We start from the raw sequence: 17,324 nt of genomic DNA, 5'->3' as shown, positions 1-17,324 counted from the left end.
TGGGAGGAAGAGAAGATATACAGTGGGCCCTTGGCATCCACTGAAGTTTGGTTCCAGGACCCTATGTGGATATGAAATCCCATTAAATACAATGGCATAGTGAAATGGTGTCCTTATATAAAATGACAAAAACAAGGTTTGCTTTTAGACTCTCTCTCTCTCTCTCTCTCTCTCTCTATATATATATATATATATAAAATTTTTGAGCCATGGATGCTTGGATCCATAGATAAAGAATCCATGGATGCTGAGGGCTGATTGTAAACTGTAAAATAAATAAATAATGGGTGAAACAGCTTATTTGGGGGAGTTATGAAAGGTCACCAAATAAAAGGCTACATATTGTTGACCTTTTTCTACTACAAGGAGAAGGGGTCTTGTGGTTTTATTTTTCTGGCAGCAGATACCAAGCTAACTTGATCAGCCTTGGGTACCATGTGTATCTGCATTTGAACAGCTTGATCATTTTCTCATGTGCCTCAGGTAGCAAAATATCAGCCCTGACATCAAGTCTACTGTATACAGCAGAGGTGGAGATTTTATAGGTCTCCTGATCAACTATAACTCCCAGCATTCCTTATCATTGGTTATGGCGACTAGGGCTATTAAGACGTGCAGTCCATCAAAATCGGCAGGGCCACACAATTGCCACCTGCAGTATGCAACATGTGAATGGCCTGAAAGGATATCACTCCCTCTTCACCTGCTTTTCACTGAAATGGTTCCTTTCAGTCTTGCCCGCACTTTAGCTTCTGTTGGCTTTAGAAATCAGGAGGTTTGGGGAACAGCTCACTAAATGAAAACAGATATATTGGAATTGAATGAAAACTGATTGGGAAAGAGGAAGCAATACTCAGCCAGGACTGGATGCAGAACTGCTTGCTCAATCCAGATTTCAATAATAAGGAACATTCTGCTGTGGTGGTATTTTTCCTTTGTAATGTTCTATGGTACTTCAGGAGGGCTCTGGAAAATTAAACGTCTTGTGAAATAATAATAATATTACATACAAATAGGAAAAGTAGAGAAACCTCTGATGATTTTTAGTGAAGAACAAAAAAACCAAAGCAAACCAAAACAAAAAACAGCGCTATCAGGTATGAACCAGAAGTGTGCATAAGCTAAGTTGTCTTGAAACGGGGCATGTATTTTCCTCCACTCCCTAGCCACAATGTTTCCCACCACTGCAGTGGTACTAAAGTTGGGTTTGGATGTGATCCAAATCTATACTCAGCCATGTAGCTCCTGGGTGGCCTTGGCACATTATAGTTTTGCAGCACTATTATAGGAGGGTAAAATGTGACAAAGTATAAGCTGTTTTTTGTACTTGTTAGTAACACTGATTGAGTATAGAGGGGCTCTGCTTTACTCTGTTAGGCAAAGCAATGGACTTTGGATCATGAAGGACTGTTGTTGTTGTTGTTATTATTATTATTATTATTATTATGTGTGCCTTCATTTCCAGCTTGAAGTTTCTTCAGAATGGGTTTGCCATTGCCATCCTCTGAAGCTGAGAGAATGTGACTTGTCAAAGGTCACCCAATGAGTTTACATGGTCAGATCCTGGTCTCCAGATTTTTTAGCCACATTTAGGCCCCCTACAGACAGGCCAAAATAAAGCTGCTTCGGGTCACTTTGGAGGTATGCTGTTTAAATGATGCATGCATCCTAAGAGTCCAGAAGCCGCACCAAAGCCACGCTGGAGCGTGCCTTTGGTGCGACTTCCGGACTCTTAGGATGCATGCATCATTTAAACAGCATACCTCCAAAGTGACCCGAAGCAGCTTTATTTTGACCTGTCTGTACAGGCCCAGTCATCCCTGTCAGAGAGCTCAGGTGCCACAACAAACTACAATTCCCAGAATTTGATAGCATTGAGCTATGGCAGTGGTGTCAAACTAGATTATCTCTACAGTGCAGATACAGCCAGAGTCCAATGCTCAAGCCACTACATCAAGAAATCAATTAGAGGCGTTTAGTTCATTATTATTCTGTTTTAAATTGCAAAAATGGCAGTAGCCGCGGGGGGGGGGGGGTTTCTGGGATTTTCCAGGTCCTGTCCCATAATAACTTTAGGTGCCCTACAACTTGACTTGGACATGTGGGGAATGTCAGTTGCAGCTGCTCCTCAGGCAGCAATATGTCTTGAGCGGCAATTGCTCACAATTTCTCTCTATACAAGTCTGCTCTCTCTGAAATTGAGTCTTCAGTTTTTCAGCCTCAAGTCTTATTGGGCATTGTAAGAGATTTTCTTCCTAGAAATTATAGTTGGCTGGATCATATCTTATGAAATATAACTAGAACTGCTCTGATTACACCAACTTTTAAATAATGAGATTTCTCTTTAAATATCAGATTGTGACCTTTTTTATTTTTAGAATTTGAGGCCCCAGACAGAGACATACATAGATACATACAGGTATAATTTCTAGGGAATGTTTTAATTAATTTCACAAATATGTTATAAGCTAAAGTTGCAGCCTGAAACAGTTATCTGGGAATAAGCCCCATGGAACTCATTGATGTTTGTTTAGGAGTGCACAGAATTGTGTGGCAAAGCTTTAGTTCACTAACTTCTAAGAGACAATTATAATAGATGAAAACTGCAAGTTAGGGACACAAAATCCAGTTCTGACATGCTACTGAAACAAACAAACAAAGAAACAAACAAAAATGAAACAGATTTTTTTTTCTAAGACAGCATAATACATTTCTTGCTTTTAGACTTGAAATGCCAGTTCCTGATCCACCTTGTATGAATTCTTACACATATTATGGCAGGATTCTCAAAGAATGGGATCGGCCATAGTGTGTAGAGTTATATTACTGGGAGAACATTATTATTATTATTATTATTATTATTATTATTTATATATTGCTGTAGATTTGTACAGCGCTATACATACAAATAATAAAATCGATAAAAATGAAACCTGCCAATGGCATGCATTCTACAAAGTATGCATGATTATTCCACAAAATCACTTGTATGTCTAGCCAGCTCACTAGTTTTGTACTCTGAGAGTTCCATATAATCCATCAGCCAAGCATTCAGAATTAGGTAACCGTGTGTATGTGTGTAGATGGCTTCAGGTTGCCAGTCAGTTTATGACAACCTCATGAACATACTCTCCAACTATCCCAATTTGACAGGAATAGTCTCAATGAATCCTTTGTCTTCTACTCTTTCAGCTGCTTTTAAAATGTCCCAGTTTCTTTCTCCTCCTCCCACTTTCTCCCTTTGCCTTCAACATATTTTAAATATTACAAACTGAAATCTGTCCAAAAGTCATTTTGAATCAGTTAACTCAGGCTGGGAGAGGGTTCTTGATCTCCACATTATTATTATTATTATTATTATTATTATTATTATTAACCTTTATTTATAAAGTGCTCTAAATTTACACAGCGCTGTACATACAATCTTTTTAATTGGATGGTTCCCTGCCCTCAGGCTTACATTCTAAAAAGACACGACACAAAAGGAGTGGTGGTGGGGAAGGGGCCTGTCTAGTATGATAATACATATAAAATACATAGCAATACAGGAAATGATTCAATAAAACAGACAACAAAAGAACATCAAATAGCGAGGGACAATTATGCAATGTCTGGGAACGCTGCCCTGAACAGGATGGTCTTCAACTCCATTTTGAAGCTGGTTAAAGAAGTGATGGCTCTTGCTCACGGGGGAAGAAGGTTCCAGGAGTGAGGGGCAGCGAGTGAAAAGGGGCGAATCCGAGATGGGGCAGAGGAAATCCTGGGCTGGGACAGCAGACCTTGACTACCAGAACGGAGGGCCCTAGTGGGAAGGTGAGGAGAAATAAGTTCTGATAAGTAAGGAGGGGCAGCCCATGGAGGGCTTTAAACGTCGACAGCAGGAGCTTATACTGAATGCGGAAAGGGAGGGGGAGCCAGTGAAGGGATGCCAACATAGGAGAGATGTGGTCAGAGTGGTGGGTGGATGTGATAATGCGTGCAGCTGAATGCTGGACAGAAATTAAAGGATGGAGGTAAGAAAGAGGAAGCCCAGCCAGGAGGATGTTACAGTAATCAAGTTGTGAGACCACTAGGGCATGGACCAGGATCTTGGCAGTAGAGGCAGAGAGATATGGTCGGATTTTGGCAATATTGTATAAAAAGAATCTACAAGCCTTGGCTGTGGTCTGGATCTGAGGAATACATGACAGAGAAGAATCAAAGATAAAACCAAGACTGCGGGCTTGTTGAACTGGTTGAATAGAAATGTTGTCCACAGAGACAGAAAAGGAGTGTTGAAGGGCGGACTTAGGAGGAAAGACAAGAGGCTCCGTCTTGGACATGTTGAGCTCCAAACGCCAATGGCGCATCCACTGCGAGACAGCTGTGAGGCAAGATGAGACTTGCTGTTCAAGCCTTGGAGAAAGGTCAGGGGTGGAAAGATACAACTGGGTGTCATTGGCATACAGATGGTAGGAAAAACCAAGAGAGCTGATGAGTTTACCTAAGGACAGTGTGTAGAGAGAAAACAGAAGGGGACCCAGAACAGAGCCCTGGGGAACTCCAACAGATAAGGGAACAGGAGACATAATAGATGGCCTCTATCAGCACTGAGATCCCTCCAAATCAACTGAACTACATCAGAAACAACATCTGATACAAAATATAGGCCTATGAGTCAAACACAATCACTCCCCCCTTCCTATATGCTTTTAAAAACATATTTTGCCAGAAGCCAGTGATGCACCAAAAGTCTGTATGATGGGTTTTGTGTTGGCCAATAAAGGTATCACACTTTTGTGAATTTTGCTTTTTTGTTTTGCTGTTTGACCAGCACAGCTTCCCCTGAATATTGTTATGCAGGGATAGCTATTCTTGATCAGAACTTGAAAGCAATCTGTTAGTTACTTGTAACACATTGCTTTTTGAAAGGAAAAGAAGGCATAACCAAGGCTTTTCAGCAAAAGACCAAAATGACTGATAATACTGCCACTTATTTTCCCCATGTAATTTACCATGGCTATTTGTTAATTTTATTTGTTACTTTTTATTGATACTTTTCTAGATCCAAAAACTCTTAATTGGGGTATATTGGGGGATTCGTTTTACCCAATTTGGGGACTTTTTTTTTTTTTTTTACTTTTTAAAGAATTTTTAAACAAATAGTATAACAAATGTCATAGCCAGTTATTATTTTTGGCAATTGTAACATTAACAACTTCCACCACAAGATGTTTCTTTGTAACAAGTTCTGTAAAGTTAAATACAGTTTTAAAAAGTAGCTTTCATGGCACTGTTCTTGATGCTGCCTTAATTGGATTAGGCATAAGGGTGCTACCTTTGCAAAAAAAGAAACTCTATGTAGATTACGGTGTTCTAAATTATATGGACAAAAATAAAATAACCACTTGCTTTTAAGAATTTAGAGAAAAGGAAAGATATAGCTATGATAAACAGAAATTGTCTGGCTTCTAAAGAGACCCCAAAGAATTAATCTGGTTTGTTTGACTAAAATTACCACAGACGGCCCATTTAAGGATGGGACTCTCTGAGGGACAAAGAGTATCTAAAGCAAAAGTGGAGATGACAATGGCAACTGGTGGCTTCCATGCGAAGGGAGCAGTCGCTATGTGCCAGGCTTTACTACAAAGTTTAAAGGAATTACTGAATGTTATCCTCAAAGTACACTCAGCACTGTGGATTGTGCCTTAAAATTCAGTGTGAAAGCCAAAAGAGATTCACTACTTCACTGATCTTAATGTCACCGGCTGCCATTGGCTGCAGGAATTGGTGGATTTCAGCTGTCGTCATCCCCAGCTAGCCTGGTCAATGATCAGACATGATTAGAGTTGTAGTCCAACAAAATTTGGAGCAGCAGATGTAAAAGTTAGTATTGATGTAAAGAGTAACATTAAAGTAAGTTTGGGTTGCAAAGCTTTCCCACATTTAATCATTTGGTTAAGTCCTAGAGTTGCATCATTTCTTGAGTTGAAGACCCTGACTCTAGGACCCCACAGCACTCTCACAATGGGCTTCCTATTCTTTATAAGACCAGAGCATGGATTCACTGGGGTTTAGTGGCTCAATGGGGGTGGTCGGTGGGGTTAATTGGATATGGCTTTAAATGAAATTTGTTAGCACCTCAAATTTAATACCACTGTCCAGATCAGCAAGATCTTTGCTGGCAACCACAGACAGATGAAATATTCTAAGTGTCTCCAAATCCAGTACTTGAAGGAAGAAAATATATACATCCTCCTTATATACAGAGAAAGGAAATATATACAGAGCCAATGTGCTGCACTGTTTTGAATGCTGGAATAGAATTCTGGGAAGCCAGGGTTTAAATCCCCATACAGTCTTAGAAACCCACTAAGAGACCTCAGGTAAGTTACATACTCCCAGCTTCAGAGGAAGGCAAGGGGGAACCCTCTCTGAACTAATTTTGACAAGAAAACCCTGGGATAGGTTTGCTTTAGGGTGACCACAAGTCAGAAATAACTTGAAGGTGCACAACAAAAATGACAATAATAACGACAAATACGTAGTAATAAAATTTCTCTCATTCATCTTTCTAATGCCCCGTGTCACTATTAATTTCATGTTGGAGATGGAAAAATTGAAAATAAGAACGGTGACTCAGTGGACTCACCAAGTGAGTTCCTTGACTCATTTGAGCTATGAACCCAAAGTCAAAGACCAACATACTGTATGCCCACTCCCAGTTGCAGAGATCCTGTTTATTTGTTTTGTAGTATAAAATTACACCAGTGTAATTGCTGTTGTGCAAAAATCTGACTGTTACCTAGAGGGCTTTTTGAAGTTGTGGACTGCAGCTGTATTTATGGCAGCATTGGCTGGGCAAAGATCTGAAGTCATTTCCTTAAAAATCAGCCCTAGCTATGGATTAAATAGAAACTGTAACCACAGTGGGTCCAATGTAAGAAACACATAAGCCTTCTCACTATAAAGCTGGCCATTCCTCATAGCTTAGTCCCCTTCCACACAACGTGGTGTTTAACTTCTTTGTCAGAGGGAACAGGCTGCCTGGCACAGAAACTCCACAGTCCATACACAATCGGTACCTTTGTCCTCAGCTTAACAATACTCACATTCCTTTGTTTTGACAACTGATCTAACAAACGATTTAGATTAGCAAAGGCTGATACAGAATCGTTTGCAGAACACTCGATGTAGAAAACAATTCCCTTTTATGGTATAAGCAGTTTTTAAAATGTCCTCCTCTTAGGATCACCCCCTCCTCCAGGGTTTTACAATCAGAGACAAGAATATCCAGCAGGATCTTTATGGGACCACCTTGCTTCACTCTCAGCATGGATTAATTGGGCTCTTTTTTAAATGAGGAAACCTGGCTTTCAAATAAAGCACTACAGTATTTTAAAAACTCTAAATTTTGAAGTTTCAGGGAGTGGGAATCACAATTAATCTGCATATGAGACTATGAAATGTAGATTTTGTTTACATATACAGTACAGCGCTAGGATTAAAAAATAACAAACAAATTGTGTATTCTTTCATTCCTCTAATGCTTGGTGCTTCAAAGACATATATAAGTACTTAATTCTATGAGCTGCATATGGTCTCACAAATCTGACTACAGTTAAGCAGCTTTGTAAATATGTCCAAAGTAATGCATTAGTGGCTGTGATTTCTTAAGGCATCTGCAGCTGAGTACCAAGAGTAGGAATGGGAAGCATGTGGCCTACCAGATGTAAGACTGCAGCTCACAGCATTCCTCACCATTGGCTATACTGGCTAGGGCTGCTAGGAGCTGCACTCCTCCAACATCTGGAGAATTCCCACCCCTGATCTAAAATACCCTATACTTGCTCGGTTAGCAATTAGATTTTGATTGCAACTGTATTTATGTCAGCATCTTTGCTGACACACCAGGTCGACTCTAGTGATGCCACTGCTTAACCAGAACATTTTGAAAATGCTCAAGTAATATGCATTTTGATTAATAAAATTAATGAGAATCACTGGTTGGCTGAAAGTGTGTCCAGCAAGTTACTGACTAAAACTGTGCATAGCAAAGACAGTCCCAAGAAGGCATTCTTCCTTTTCACTTGCACACTTTTTTTGCTACTCCACATGTTTGCATCAACCAAACAAGCATGCATTTGCTTTCAAATGCTCAGTTTTTGCATATGCAAATTTTCACAAGTAAATACTCAGGCAAAACTCCTGGGGTAAATTGAGTAGGACTTCTTTAACTGGATATATATACCAGTCCTAATATATATGTACACTTAATTTCTGAAGAGTGTTGCCACTTGGAAAAATCAGTAAATCATCTGCATCCAAGGTTCTTGCTGCATCATTGTAAACCTATCTGGGAGCACAAAAGTATGCTGCTGGATTACCCTGGTTGTGAAGAGGTCCAATAGTGTAGAAGAACCAATGTCATATTGTGACTGGAGGACAGCACTGTAAGTTGCTTTGCCAAGATGTACCTTTCCTGTGGTTAGCTGGGCATCTATCTAGGCCAGTGGTTTTTGACCACTTATCCTCACCCTAGTGCCAGTCTGCTGACTTGTTTCCTTTTGGTCTGCAACATGAGAGGCATCTCCTGCCACTGAGTGGGAAGATCTGATCTCTCTTTTCTTCAGAAAGCAACAGAAGCCTGCCTACTGGGGTAGCAAGATAATACCTTTTCTGCGCCCCCCCCCCTTTTTGAGACTTTGAGAGAGAGAAACTTTACCTTGCCTATAACTTTTCCCATAGCCCAAACAGCTTGAATTTCCACTCTTTCAGCTATTTGCCTGCTGGAGTGGCAGAAAGTGAGAAGAAAATTGTTCATGACTAACCAGGTTCAGCTTCCAGTACACAAATGTCTGTTGTTAAACACTTTGCAAGGAAGTTGCCCTGAGACACCTCTGTTTTGCTTCAATAATGGCATGGATTATAGTTGGCTACCATAAAACCGGAAAGACATGCTTTTCAAATTTTCAAAGATGACACCAAATGAAGGGGAGGTTTTTTTTTTTTTTAGAAAATACTCCAGTGGACAGGATCAGAATTCAAAATGACCTCAACAGATTGCAGAGCCAGACCAATGAATTTCAACAGGGATACATGTAAGGTTCTACATCTAGGTGAGAAAAATGTACATAGGATGAGTGACACCTGGCTTCAAAGCAGGACATGTCAAAAGGATCGTAATATACCACAAGCCAAATGTAAGTCAGCAGTGTGAAGTGGTGACCAAAAAGACAATTCTACACTGCATCAATAAGATCATAGTGTCCAGATCAAGAGAAGTAGTACTGCCACTTTGTTTTGTTTTGTGTCCAGTTCTGGGCTCTACAGTTTGGGAAGGACATTGACAACCTGGAATGCATACAGAAGAGTCCTAAAATGATCAAATATCTGGAAATCAAGCCTTATGAGGGGAAATTTAGGGAGCTGGGTAAGTTTACTGTGGAGAAGAGATAGCTATCTTTAAATATCTGAAGGGATGTCAAGTAGAAGAAGGAGCAAGCTTGTTTTCTGCTGCTCCAGAGCCTACTGTAGAAGATGAATCAATGTATTAAAATTACAAGAAAATATATTCTGTCCAAACATTAGGAAGAACTTCTTTGCTGTAAGAACTGCTTGACACTGGAATAGATTGCCTTGGACCTTTGGAGGTCTTTAGCCAGTTTTTAACCAGAAATTGGAGGCTTCTTTCAGTACTTTCAGGAGTACTTCAGTTATGTATTTGTGCACAGTGAGGATTGTACTTTGTGGCCCCTTCCACCTCCAAGATGCAATGATTCTAAGTATGGAATCTCTCAATAGCTCTCATGTCCTGGTTCACTCACAACCCAGAGACAACTGTTTGGCGACTATTGTATGAACAGAATGCTGGATTGGATGGATTTTTGGTCTGGTCCAGGGCTCTCCTCATGTTCTTAAATCCTTGGGTTGAACAGTTTTATGGCCTGCCAGAAGAAGAGCCCTGGATCTTGTTTCATTAACCCTATTTTTAGAATTTATTTTATGGCTTTATTTTCAAAATGGTGTGTTGTGCTCACAGGGCGCTTTCAGGCAAGGGTTTTATTGAGCAGTTGCTCTGCTTTATTCAGAATTTTATGGGGTGTATGAGGTCCATTTGTAGGCTTTTCATGTCTTACCACCACGGCTTCTGTCTTTCTTTTTTTTTTTTCATACCACAAAACAAGGAGGGAAAGGTGAAAAAGCTGCACAAAGTATTTTAATTGGTAAGGTATACTAGGAGCTATCCAGTTGGAAGCAGCCTCAAACATCAGGGTAGACTGACATTAAAATTTAAAAAACTTTAAAACTTTTTAATTTTTTTTAAAAATGTATAATGCTATTTTAAGATAGAACAAAAATAAATAAATTATAAACAATAACAAGATCTGAACACAAGAGGCCAGGATTTATTCTAAGCCTTTCTTTCTACTGCACATGAAGCCAAAAGGCTAGTTCCAAGGGGATGCTTCTCCTAAATCTGCTTGGTCCCATGTCTTATTTTGCACAACCAAGTTGTGCCAAAAAAGTGAAAGAGAAAGCCACACAGAGATGTGGGCTTGAAGATGTGTTGGCACTGCCCCTGAGATATGGTGGCACTATGCTTCTTTGGAGGATACTGAGAGCTGTAGTCCAAAAGGAGCAACTTTGCCCTGTGTTCAATCTGCAGATGCAGATGCGCTGCAGAAATAATGCAGTTTGACATCACTTTAACTGCCAAGGTTCAACGCTGAAGAGTTTGGGGATTTATAGTTTCGTGAGAAATTTAGCTTTCTCTGTCAGAGAGCTCTGGTGTTACAACAAACTACAAATGCCAGGACTCCAGAAGATGGAGCCATGAGAGTTAAAGTGGTGTCAAACTGCACTGTTTCTTTAGGGCATGTTGGAGCTGTAATGCTGAGTAACTGGATTCTTGTGTGGGAAATCAAGACCCATTAGCTTTATAAAAGACTTGCTGGAAGGGAGCCAGAGGGAAACCTTTCACTGATATTGAGTCTGACTGAGGGTCAGGGAAAGGGACTGGGATGGGTGAAAACTGGAGCTTAGCCAAGCCGCCATTCTGCACTCTTGAAACCTATCCATCTATTCTATGGGAAGAGGTTGGAAACTGTCCCATGAAAGAGATGGATTGAGGCATGGACAAGGCAATCAGATGTCTCTCTTTTCCAGGACATGCCCCACACTTCAACCTTCTGACTGGGAGCAATTCCAAAGCATCATCCATTTTAGGCACAGCTAAAAAGTCCATTGAGTAACATCAGGTTTACTGTTCCCCTCTGAGAAATTTGCCTGCTTGGCAGTCTGGCCTTGCTGCAAATGGGAGGAATAGGATGGATCCTTCTAAAGTTCTTTTTCCTTAGGAACAGCAGCAGACACCACTCGCACCCAGGGCTCAGCATGTGTTTGTTTCTTGGAGGGGAGAAGGGCAGCACATGTGTCTGGCAATGGGCTGCTTGAGGACACCTTGCCAATGCTGAAATATCCTCCCACCCCAAATTTCAGCACAATGGAGAAATGAAAGGGATAATAGTTTCAATGTAGATTTGGTGAAGGCTTTGTGTCCAGTTTTAAGCCTGTGTCTTGCTCAGAGTTCTGTAAGTATACTGGAAGCAAACAAGACATTTTAATGGAGGTAGGTTCATCAGAGAAATAGGCTGAGGACCTGAAAGGAGAGCCAGTGTGGCCCAGTGGTCTGAGTGCTCTGCTGTGACCCTGGAGACCAGGGTTCAGATCCCAGTTTGGCCATGTAAACCCACTGGGTGACCTTGGGCAAGCCACACTCTCTCAGCTTCAAATCCTCTCTGGAGAAACCTGCTGAGAAAACCCATGATAGGATCTCCATGGGTTGGACAGGACTTGAAGGCACACAACAACAACAACAACAACAACAAACATAACAAAAACACAGTACAGTGGGCCTTTGGTGCCTGCTGGGGTTTGGTTCCAGGACTCTCCCGGTGGATGCTCAAGTCCCATTGAATGTGATGGATAGTGAAATGGCCTCCCTTATCTAAAATGGCAAAATAAACTTTGCTCTTTTGCACATGGATGCTTGAATCCCTGGACATGTCAGAGGGCTGACTGTCGATGCCCCATGAGAGCCAGGGCGGCCTAAAGCTCTGAGTCTCAGCCATGGAGGCCCCTTGGGCCAGTCACACTCTCTCAGCCGCAGAGGGGAGCCAGGGCAGCCCCCCCGAAGAAACTGGGCCAAGAAAAGCCTTGGATAGGGAGGCCGAAGGGCCGGAGAGGGCTTGAAGGCGGCCACTGGGCTCCATCCCCAGAATTCCATTGAGCCTTGAGCCAGAAACAGAATTAGAGCGGGGCCAAACCGGGTTCTCTCTCCAGTGTGGATGCAGCTCGCTGTCCCGCCAGCCTCCCCCTCCCTCCCTCTTCTTCCTTCCCTTCCTTTGGGTCTGGAGGACGGAGGGCCCCGGGGAGGAGGGTGCCCTGCTGCTCAGCCCCAGCCCCGCTCCTCCGCCAAGAGCCAGAGGGCAAGGCAAGGGCCCTCCGGCCGAGCAGCCTCCAGTCAGTCCCCCTCCAAGAGAGGCAGCCCGGCTCCTGCCTCCGCTCCTCCGCCGACGACGACTCTCGGTTGGTTGGTTGGTTGGAGCCCCAGCAGCAGCAGCAGCAGCAGCAGCAGCAGCTGGCACCAAGGGGCAAGGAAAGCCAGGGGCACGGAGGAAAATCTGGGCTCTCCTGGGTCTGGCAGAAGAGGCAGAGCTCTCTCTCTCTCTCTCTCTCTCTCTCGCTCCAGGCAGAAAGAGCTCTCTAGATCTAGCGAGAATGATACAGGCAGAAAGATCTGTCTGTCTGTCCGTCTGTCTAGGCAGATGCAGAGATCGATCTACCTAGCTCTCTAGAGAGATGCAGAAAGATCTCTCTCTCTCTCTCTCTCCAGAAAGATCTACAATCTAGGCAGCTTTTGCAGAAGAGTTACCCAGAGAGAGAGATCCGTCGCCCTTCCTGATCTAGCAGAATACACACACTCACCCATATCTATCTATCTATCTATCTATCTATGTATGTGCAGAAATATCTATCTTATCTATCTATCTGCAGATTTTGCAGATAGATCGATCCGTCGCCCTTTCTGATTTTGCAGAGAATAATCTATAGCTCAGTAGCTTGTCCTCAGTTTGCAGAGTCTGTGTGTGTGTGTGTGTGTGTGTATAGATATGCAGAACTACACACACACACATATCCCGATTTGCAGAATATATATGGATGGGTGTGTGTGTGTGGGGGGGGGGCCCTTCCTGATTTGGCAGAAGAGACCCAAAGCGAGCGAGCGAGCGAGGGATCGTGCTCCTTGCCTGCCTCCTCCCTCCCTGCCTCCCTGCTTCCCTGCCTGCCTCCCTCCCTCTTGGCCAAGTCAGGGAAGAAGGCAGCAGCCGCGAAGGCAGGCGAGGGAGGAAGGCGCCTGGTTCGCCAGGAGAGAGCTGGGCGCAGCAGCTGCTGCTAAGAAGGGTAAGGGCAGCCCTCTCTCCTTCTCTTTGGGAATGCTCTGGGCACATCTGCCTCCTTGGGAGTAAGGCTCTCCTCTGCTGCCTGCTCTCCCAGCCTAGGAATAATGAATGCACTGGGCTTCCAGGGGCTTCCTTGTGTTCGGGGTTTCCAAGGCTGCCTTGCATCGCCAGCCAGGCTTTTCTTGTTGTTGCTGAAGGAGCTGGAAGGGCCTCTGGGCGGCCAAAGGGCGCTTGGTTCTCGGAGGGTGAAACTAGTCTTCAGTCGCAGCCTTGGCTTCTTCTCAAAGGCGAGGAGGAGTCCGCTGCCGGGGGTTTGGAAGGCAGACGGCGAGGGAATGCCTGGCTGCAGTTCCCGGCTGCCAGCGACAGAGGGCGGTGCTGGGACGCCTGCGGATAATCCGCTCTAAAACAGGCAGGGAAGAAGGCTGCATCCACACTGGAGAAATAACCTGGGTCGATGCCCCTTGAGGCCACTTTAACTGCCAGGGCTCCTCTGGTGCCACAAACAGCTCCCCTTCCCAGAATTCTGTTGCACGGAGCCATGGCTGTTACAGTGGTGTCAAACTGGATTATTTCTGCAGTGCCTCATTGAGTTGAGTGAACCATCATTCACTGGTAAGAAACTGTTGGAGTGATGCCTGCATCCATCCACAAACTCTCCATGGAGAAAAAAGGCAACCCATCCCTAACTTGGAGTAGTTTAGTCTCATGAAGCTTTGACTGGGTCAATCTGACACTTAGTAGCGTTAATAGCAATAGCAAGTACATTTCTATACCACTTGCCAGTGTACTAAGCGGTTTACAAAATGTAGGCTAATGGTGAAGTTGAAGGCTTTCATGGCTGGCATCCATAGTTTTTTGAGGGTTTTTTGGGCTATATGGCCCATGTTCTGGAAGAGTTTACTCCTGACGTTTCACCATCATCTGTGGCTGGCATCTTCAGAGAATGGCCTTAGTTTCTTCCATACACTTGGCTAAACCTGTAGCCTGAAAGAGAATTCTCTTGTTGCATGTGCTTTCAAGTTGTTTCTGTTTTGCTGATCCTAAAGCAAACCTATCAGAGGGTTTTCTTGGCGAGATTTGTTCAAGGGAATTTGCCATTTCCTTCTTCTACATCTTGGAATGTGCAACTTGTCCATGGTCACCCAAAAGGGTTGCTGTATCAAAGCAGGGATTCACATCTTGGGTCCAAAACTCACTGCAACAATAATCCAGTTTGAGACCGCTTTAACTTTCCTGGCTCAGTGCTAGGCAATTCTGGAAACTGAAGTTTTGTGAGACATTTAGGCCTTCTCTGTCAGAGAGCTCTGGTGCCACAATAAAGCACAGTTCCCAGGATTCCCTAGCACTGAGCCAGGGCAGTTAATAGCTGTCTCAAACTGGATTATTTCTGCAGTGTATTTTGGACAAAGGTCTCCTGGGCAACACCTAAGCCACTGCACCACTACTGGCTCTTGAAGGAGAACAGAAAAGGTCGCTCACTAGCATGTGACAGATGTGAGACATGCCAAGTGTAGCTGCTGAGTGCCCTGTTTCAGCAGTGCCAACCTGCCACATGTGTTCCTAGGGTACTTTCTTCCATACCCATTCCAACCCACTTTCACCCAACCCACCCTCTTGCTCCCCTTTGGGTCCTCCTCTTGAGGTTTATCTGAGCTTGCTAACATCTTCTCATTGCTGATCTGAGTTCTCAGAAAGCACTCGCTATAAACATAGAATACTTACTAGCCCTAACAAAGGGCTAGAGTTAGACCTAGCAAAGGTTCTGTTCTGCTATTGTTTTTGGACCCTGGGGTGGCTTGTTAACAATTGTTTCTTTGTGTGTGTGTGTGGGGGGGGGGGATTGAGGACCAAAGCAGGGGCTTGAGACCAAGGCTTGAGTCTTCCCTTACATCCTCTGAGTAAGAAGTGGAATGCAACAAGTGGAAGTCATCTGCTGTCAAACCAGTAGTCCATTTGGCTTGATGGTATCAGGCTGATATTAGTAAGTGCTGAATCCCCCTGAGAGACTTTGGAGTGCAGATGAGGGAAATTTCTTAGAACTGAACCATGCAAAATTCTTCACTGAGGTCTCCATTGCTTTGTACCAAATATGGTCAAGGGCTAGAGGACTGAGGTCTTGGATGGGGAGGGAGAAGATGAAGTTGATGTGCCTTGTTTTTCCACTGAATTTGTAATGTTCAGGCAAGAGTTTGATGCTTGTGTTAGGTTTAGCAGTACTCATGATTGATAGCCCTACCTTTATATTGATCCACACACATGTGCAGATGCTGCTGAGGGCTGGAATCCTTATCTGCTTAAAACTATTCTCCTTGTAGACATAAATCAATTGCAGTCTGCAGATAAAATGAACCTTGCTTGTTGAATGTTAATTAAACTATTGCACTGGTGGCAGAAAAGGAAAGCTTCTTATATAGACCTCATGTAAGTTGAAGTTTCTAGGACAGGTCCAGGTAGACCATTGCAAATATTTGTTTTGTCCCTTCTGTTTGACTTTGACTTATGGCAAATCTGTTGGATGGTACTGTTGGCATGATTTGTTCAGAGGAAGTTTGCATTTGCCTTCCTCTTTGGCTGAGCGAGTGTGATTTGCCCAAGATCACCCAGTGGGGTTCCAGAGCTGAGCCAGGATTCAAACCCTGGGCTACTGGAATCCTAGTTTGATACTCAAATCACTACACTAAATTGGTGCATTGTTATGTGTGCAGTGATTTTTTTCCTACTTTGCTAAACCTTATAATTTGAAAGTTACTAAGCTAGGAGAGGGTTTATGACTCACTGCTGACAATCTGAGCAGGTTGCTTCTAATTCTTGGAAAAGCTGATGAGAACATGTTATGAAATCTGTTCATTCAAACCCTTGGCATTTACAATTCATTGAAGTCTGTTGAAGCTACCTGTTATTGATGCTGGCTGTCTCGTTTAAGCCGACAGAAAGGTTTAAACACACACATCCTACCAGTACGGGACAAGAAATTTTAAAAATGTGCATGTTCAGACCTATCCAGATCTTTTAGGCAGTGTAAAGATGTATGCGTCCAGAATTGCCCCCCTCCCCACTTGTTTCTTTGGATCAGGTAGACAAAATAAAGCTGGAAACAGACCTGAGAGATTCCGAGAGCACTGTTTTGAAATACTAACAAGTACACTTATCCCTCCACATTTGTGGCTTTGACGTTTGTGGATTTGATTATTCACAGATTTTATTAACATGTTCTCTCTCGGAATATCTAGGTCCTCCAGTGCAACTCTATGGTCAACTTTAACCAAAAGTCACAATGAAGGACCTAGAGATTCTAAGACAGAACACTCCACAAGGCATCTGTAGCTCCTCCAGCACAATTCTATGGTCAATGTCTGGCAGATGTTGACCACAGAGTTGCACTGGGGGGAATCTAGAGATTCCTAAAGAGGTGTTCTCTCAGGTAGAAACATAATGTTTTTGTTATTTGTGGTTTTTCCATATTCACAGGGGTCCTGCGCCCCTAACCCCAATGAATATGTGGAGGGAAAGTGTATGTTAAAATGAGATTTATGGCAGGATAGAGGAAACTACTTCACTTCCACCCACAATAAAGTTCTCCCAATGAATTCATTTCATTAATTCGTTGGGGAAATAATTTTGGTAAGTTCTTGTAAAAAGCAAACTGTATGGAAATCTCAGCCATATGTGCTAACCAAATTCAATAGGTAGACCTCTTTCCAACATGGAAAGGACCCCATCTCCTTTCCAATCTTGAAGCTTCAACCCAAATTGAAATGAATGTAAGCGAAGGTTGACATTTCTGAGCACAGGAGTCTACTGTTTTATTGCTAAGGCTCTAGAGAGAGTTTTTTTTAAAAAACTTAAAACATTAAAAGGGGGCATGGGGGAGAATAG

The 17,324-nt window shown here is 43.0% G+C and overlaps 1 protein-coding gene across 2 annotated transcripts in view; it reads left to right on the top strand.

Annotated features, from left to right (window-relative positions):
- The window catches only part of DAAM2 (dishevelled associated activator of morphogenesis 2), a 306,075-nt gene that overhangs the window by 39,018 nt on the left and 249,733 nt on the right, over nt 1–17,324 (top strand). The window contains exon 1 of one of the 2 annotated variants that reach the window (XM_089529576.1): nt 13,354–13,446. The exons of the other annotated variant lie outside the window; for it this stretch is intronic. The gene's annotated coding sequence lies outside the window, so the exon portion shown is untranslated. Of the gene's footprint in view, nt 1–13,353; nt 13,447–17,324 lie in introns of those variants that run through there. 2 annotated transcript variants of the gene reach the window in all.

Source organism: Sceloporus occidentalis, unplaced genomic scaffold (assembly GCF_023333645.1).
Source record: "Sceloporus occidentalis isolate IW3139 unplaced genomic scaffold, rSceOcc1.0.p SCAF_6, whole genome shotgun sequence".
In the NCBI taxonomy this organism is placed as follows: domain Eukaryota; kingdom Metazoa; phylum Chordata; class Lepidosauria; order Squamata; family Phrynosomatidae; genus Sceloporus; species Sceloporus occidentalis.
The sequence above is the reverse complement of the archived record's forward strand: the minus strand, read 5'-3'. Positions and strand labels throughout refer to the sequence as shown.